This window comes from Mandrillus leucophaeus, unplaced genomic scaffold (genome assembly GCF_000951045.1).
Source record: "Mandrillus leucophaeus isolate KB7577 unplaced genomic scaffold, Mleu.le_1.0 Scaffold1429, whole genome shotgun sequence".
NCBI lineage: Eukaryota > Metazoa > Chordata > Mammalia > Primates > Cercopithecidae > Mandrillus > Mandrillus leucophaeus.
Genome location: NW_012101398.1, coordinates 132,682 through 138,242, shown reverse-complemented (window position 1 = coordinate 138,242; position 5,561 = coordinate 132,682). Strand labels below are relative to the sequence as shown.

Sequence of the window (5,561 nt, the reverse complement as noted above, 5' to 3'; positions counted from 1 at the left end):
TACTTGGTCCTGATTAGTTTCACGTGGGCATTTGTGGGTTCATCCAGTGTAATTTTTTTTTTTTTTTTTTTTTTTCAAGAATCTGGACTTTTTTGGAGACCTCCAGGTTTTAAATATTGGCTTGAATTTTAAAAACCAGTTTAGGGAAACAGAAAATTAAACTGCTGTTATGGTTAACTTTGTGTCAACTTGACAAGGACACAGTGCTAAAATATTTGCATCAACAATCCTCTAGATATTTCTCTGAAAGTGTTTCTTGAATTATTATGAGTTTACCATTTAAGTCAGTGGACTTGGAGTAAAGCTGACCTTCTTTATAATGTGGCTAAGCTTCTTGAATTAGTTGAACATCTTAATGAACCAAGACTGACCTCCCCCAAGGAGGAATTCCGCCAGCAACTGCCTTTGCTGGGTCTCCAGCCCGCTGGCATACCCGTATTTCCAAACCACCAAGCCTCCAGAATCGGATGAGACAATTTTTTCTATGTGCATCCTCTTGATCTGTTTGTCTAGAGAATCCTAATACAGAAACTAAGCAGTTATACACCCTCTGTAACTTATGCACTTACAGCCAGCCTACTGAAGCCTTTTTTTGGGGTGGCACCATCTGTACTATTACAAGACAGGTAGAGCTTTTTTCTCTCACATATATCCCTCAAATACTTTTCTAGCTAGACTTAGCTACCCATAACTACTGATTCCTAATCTATTTTAACATTCTCTCCAAAAAATTCAAATTTAGGACTTGTGAGACAAGTTTTTATATAACTTACTAGATCTCAAAAACAATCCAATGAGGTAAGACTTATCATAATTTCCAAGAAAACCAAAAAATCATCTAACAAACCTTAAATTTACTCTTGCTTCTCCTTTTTTTTGAGACAGAGTCTCGCTCTGTCACCCAGGCTGGTGTGCAGTGGCGCGTTCGCACCTCACTGCAACCTCCGCCTCCCAGGTTCAAGTGATTCTCCTGCCTCAGCCTCTCGAGTAGCTGGGACTACAGGCATGCGCCACCATGCCCAGCTAGTTTTCTTCTATTTTTAGTCGAGAAAGGGTTTCACCATGTTGGCCAGGATGGTCTCAATCTCTTGATCTCGTGATCCACCTGCCTTGGCCTCCCAAAGTGCTGGGATTACAGGTATCAGCCACCTTGCCTGGCCGCTTCAACTTTTTCCAAAGATGAAAAACCTTTATGTTCCATACAAGGAACTCTCTCAATACAGGATACCTGATCTACCACTGAATAATCAAATAACAATGACACACAAGTACAAGAGACATATAAGCAAAGTCATATAAATTAAGGCTGCACCATAATTTAGTAGTTATCAGGTGACTGTTGAAGAACCTAAAGTGAGGCCGTAGGTGAGAAACAAAAAAATCAAAATGGAAGTTTTTAGCAAATCAGTAGTTATACCCAAGGGCCATATAAGAAATCTAATGATATAGTGGGGAGTGGCCTACACAGCTATTTTTTTTGATGAAGGGATATAGAACCACTCAGAGCAATTTTTAAAAAATCCAGAAATATACTTTTATGGAAATAGGTTTTTAAATGTTGGTTTAAAAACAGAGCATCACCCTTTCACCAAAGTCTGGAGGCCAAACAGACTACCAGTCTGGAGTCTATTTTATTGCAGCATTTTAACATCAGTGGTATTCCAACAGTGAGCAGATGAAAATACTCAGTAGTTAGTTACTGTCCTACATCTTATACAAAGTCCTAAAATGTAATGACTTCATTACATTTTAAATGGCAAGCAGCATTTCACTACTTATAAAATAAATTCGATTCACATATATAATTACTAATCAGAACTACCTTTTATCCCATTTCTACTAGGCTATATGATAGTGAAAGCACCAGAATAAATTGGGAGTACTTACTATACTACAAATTACATAGTATTATATTCCATTTCAAATATTCTTTTATTCATTCTAATTAAGACTAGTACTGGTCACCAGAACACTTACTGAGGCAAACACTTCTGTTTTAGGTTACAGACCTAGAGAAACACAAAAAACAAAACAAAAAAAGAATGAAGCTCCTAAATATCTGATTATCCAGAACTTCAACTGGAATAACCTAATAGTTTTCCTGATGATTAATCAATCATGGGAAAAATAATTTACTATATCAAAGTATAGGGCAAGAGCAAAAGTATTTTTTCCTTCAAGTTAATGACAAAAAAAAAAAAATCAAAGAAATAAACAAGATTGATTTGTATTTCCCTTTTATTGCATAAATTACCAACAAAATCCTGACCTGGGAATCAAAAATTTAATAATATAACCTCAGTTTAACACCATTAAATAAGCTAAATCTCAGAGTAATACTGGAATGTTACCCAAATTAATAAAGTAGGCAAATGGCCAAGTATTACATTCCCTATTTCAAAAAAGAGGCATTAAGCATTCATGTCATAAATTTATTGACAAACATATCTAGCACGCCATGAGTTAGAGTTTGATCCATTTCCAGAGGCTGTATCTCTTAAAATACTCTTCATATCTGCAAAATAAAAAACAGAAATTAATGGCATTTTAAAAATCTCATTAACAGAAATCATGTAGTTTCATGAAAATATTTTCTATCAGTTTCAGTAGTACATCAGAAAGCGTTTACAGTATCATGACTTCATTCATACTGATTTGCTTCATCACATGCACCGAAACCTTTCCGCATTAGTAGCTTGGATAAGTTATTCCCCCTCTAAACTATGACAGTCTTTCCGATCATTCCAGTGTTCTATAGTATTACTCTGAGAAATTCTGACGACAATTAAGGTAAATAAATATTTTAACCACTCACAGGAAATCTGCTAACCTTCCAATATGAAGGACTCCTTTGAGCATATATTAACATATCCCCTTGACACAAGGCTTCTCAACCTCAGCACCACTGGTATTTTGCCCCAAACTTGGAATGATCAAAAATGTCTCACATTGCCAAATGCCCCACTGTGTTGTAAAATCATTCTCATTTAAGAACCACTGCCTTACTGAGGAAAGTATATTCAGAAGTTTGAGTTTCCCAACATGGTTGAGTTGGTGAGGCATAGATTTACAACTGCATAATTATCTAGGACTTATATATCAAGGAACACTAGAAGGGTTTTCTTCATCTTCAGGGATTTTTTTCACAACTTACACAAGTATTGCAAGCCAATTTAAAAACTGGGAGCACAGTGACCACTTTCTCAAAGAAATGGAAACGTTTATAGTGTTTTAAAAGACATATTCTCAGCCACTGTTCTAGTAACAGTGTTTAAGATAGAATAACATTAATCAGTTTGTCAGAGTATTACCTAGTTTAAAAGTGTGAGCTCTGGAACAAGAAACTGCCTGGCCAAGAGTCCTGGTCCACCATTATACCAGTTATGAGATCTTGAACAACTTAACATCTTTGTGTCTCAGATGGGGTTACTATCATCCGCCTCACAAGCTTGCTAGAGAACATGAGATATCGATGTAAAGTGTACCTGATTAGCAGTAGTGTTCAATAAACACTGGCCATTATTCAAATATTTTTATACAGGTTTACAACTAGTCTCCAACAATGCCACACCTACATATAATCTCAGGAATCAGCCCTACTTAACAATGTATTTGTGTGTGTGTTCTGGGTGAGGGGGAAGAGGCTACTTAATAAAATGGCCTGCTTTAACAAGATTAGAAATCCGTGAACTACCTGGTAAATGGACGAACTGAAACATCCTTATTGTTTAAGCAGTTGGTGTCTTACTATAAGGAAGGGTGTAGTAAATGCAGATCCAAAGTACAAACACATCTTAACTAGTAACGCCCACTTGTTTTCCACTGAAAATGGCAAATTCTGTTGGAAAAAAAGAGAAAAAGTAATCGAAATAGAACCACAAATAATCTGCTTAATAATCAAAACACAAGTATACAGGAAATGCTAGTTATATTTATTTTACATCATGGTACATATGCCATAAATCATAACATGTTTTTAAACATTTATCTTTCAAATCCCATGACCTTCATCACACAACACTAGAAGGTAAGAAACAATCCGGCTTTACTGAGCACTAGGCAATGGTCTTAAGGACTCAAACGTCAAATAGTGAGAAGTTTCTTATTTTAGAAAATCGAAAAAACTGCTGTCTTAAGTAGTCACATTAGAAGAAGATACATAGCAATCTTAAGTGCAATACAAAGTTGTTTTTTTTTTTTTTTTTTTTTTGAGACTGAGTCCGGCTCTGTCATACAGGCTGGCGTGCAGTGGCGCGATCTCGGCTCACTGCAACCTCCACCTCCCGGGTTCAAGCGATTCTCCTGCCTCAGCCTCCCGTGTAGCAGGGATTACAGGCACACACCACCACATAATTTTTTTGTACTTTTTAGTAGAGACAGGGTTTCGCCATGTTGGCCAAGCTGGTCTCGAACTCCTGACCTCAGGTGATCCGTCTGCCTCGGCCTCCCGATTACAGGCGTGAGCCACCGCACCCGGCCCAATTTATTTATTTATTTTCTCAATACGAAGCACCTTCTCTGCCCTTGACGACTAGGCCTCGTGTGACCCTCCGAGGTTGTCACTGCTAAGTGGTTTAAGTTATTTACACCTGAGGCCAAACACTGCCTTAACGAAGTTGAAGGGTTAGTACTTTTAACTTAGCCAGCTGGTTTACAAAGCCTCTTCCATAACCAGAGGCCCTGATTTCCTCATGATTTTCCAATGACCTTCATTTTGGGTCCGACGACCTCCAGCTCAGCTTTAAGCCATACACCTGGCAGCAGGGGCCTCCAGGAACCATCCCAGGGCTTTCTGCGGGGCGGGGGAGGGGGCGTCAGGCGGTTGATAAAAGAGGCAAAGCTTCCCGATCTACCTACCCATTCCTTTAGCGGCTACGCGCTAGGATGCCCAGCTTCCTCACTGGCCCCTGGGGTAAGTGAAACGCTACTCTGCGTCTCAGCCTAGTTCCTGGCTTTCATCTCCCTCGCCACAGCCCGGAGGCGGCCTTTCAGGTACGCGAGTCACAGCCAAGCGCCCCCTCCCCCAACGAAGTCGAGCCCCTTTATACACTAACCTTCCCAGGGCCCTCCTCATAGTGGCTCCTACGGACCACAGAGGTTGTGAACCTCCGGATGCTGTGGCCCAACATAGCGCTGCTGGAAGCTCTGCGAAAGGCGCAGAGACCGAGGACGGATGAAATGGCGGCACCTCACCAAGACCTTGTTTTCACGACCTTGTTCCCCTAGTGCTCAAGGACCGAAAGGAAAGATGGGAAATGAAGGGGAGCCTTGAGGAAACGCAACAAAGCGGAGATCTCAATGGATTGTGGGAATTGTAGTTCAGAACAGTGCGGCGCCTTATCAGCCCCCGAAGGATTGTGGGAAATGTAGTTTCGCGCCAGGGTTAGTTCTAGGATTCCTGGGAGCCTGTTACCGGAAACGATTTTTTTTTTTTTTTTGAGACGGAGTCTCGCTCTGTCGCCCGGGCAGGAGTGCAGTGGCGCGATCTTGGCTCACTGCAAGCTCCGCCTCCCGGGTTCACACTATTCTCCTGCCTTAGCCTCCCAAGTAGCTGGGACTAC

At 40.3% G+C, this 5,561-nt stretch overlaps 1 long non-coding RNA gene across 1 annotated transcript; it reads right to left on the bottom strand.

Moving 5' to 3' along the window:
- Window positions 1-2,418: 2,418 nt before the first annotated feature.
- Window positions 2,419-5,242, bottom strand: LOC105535203. Its single transcript, XR_001005392.1, has 3 exons — window positions 5,055-5,242; window positions 3,695-3,838; window positions 2,419-2,515 (listed from the first exon to the last, which is right to left on the bottom strand). It is a non-coding gene; the product is annotated as an uncharacterized LOC105535203 (long non-coding RNA).
- Window positions 5,243-5,561: the final 319 nt, after the last annotated feature.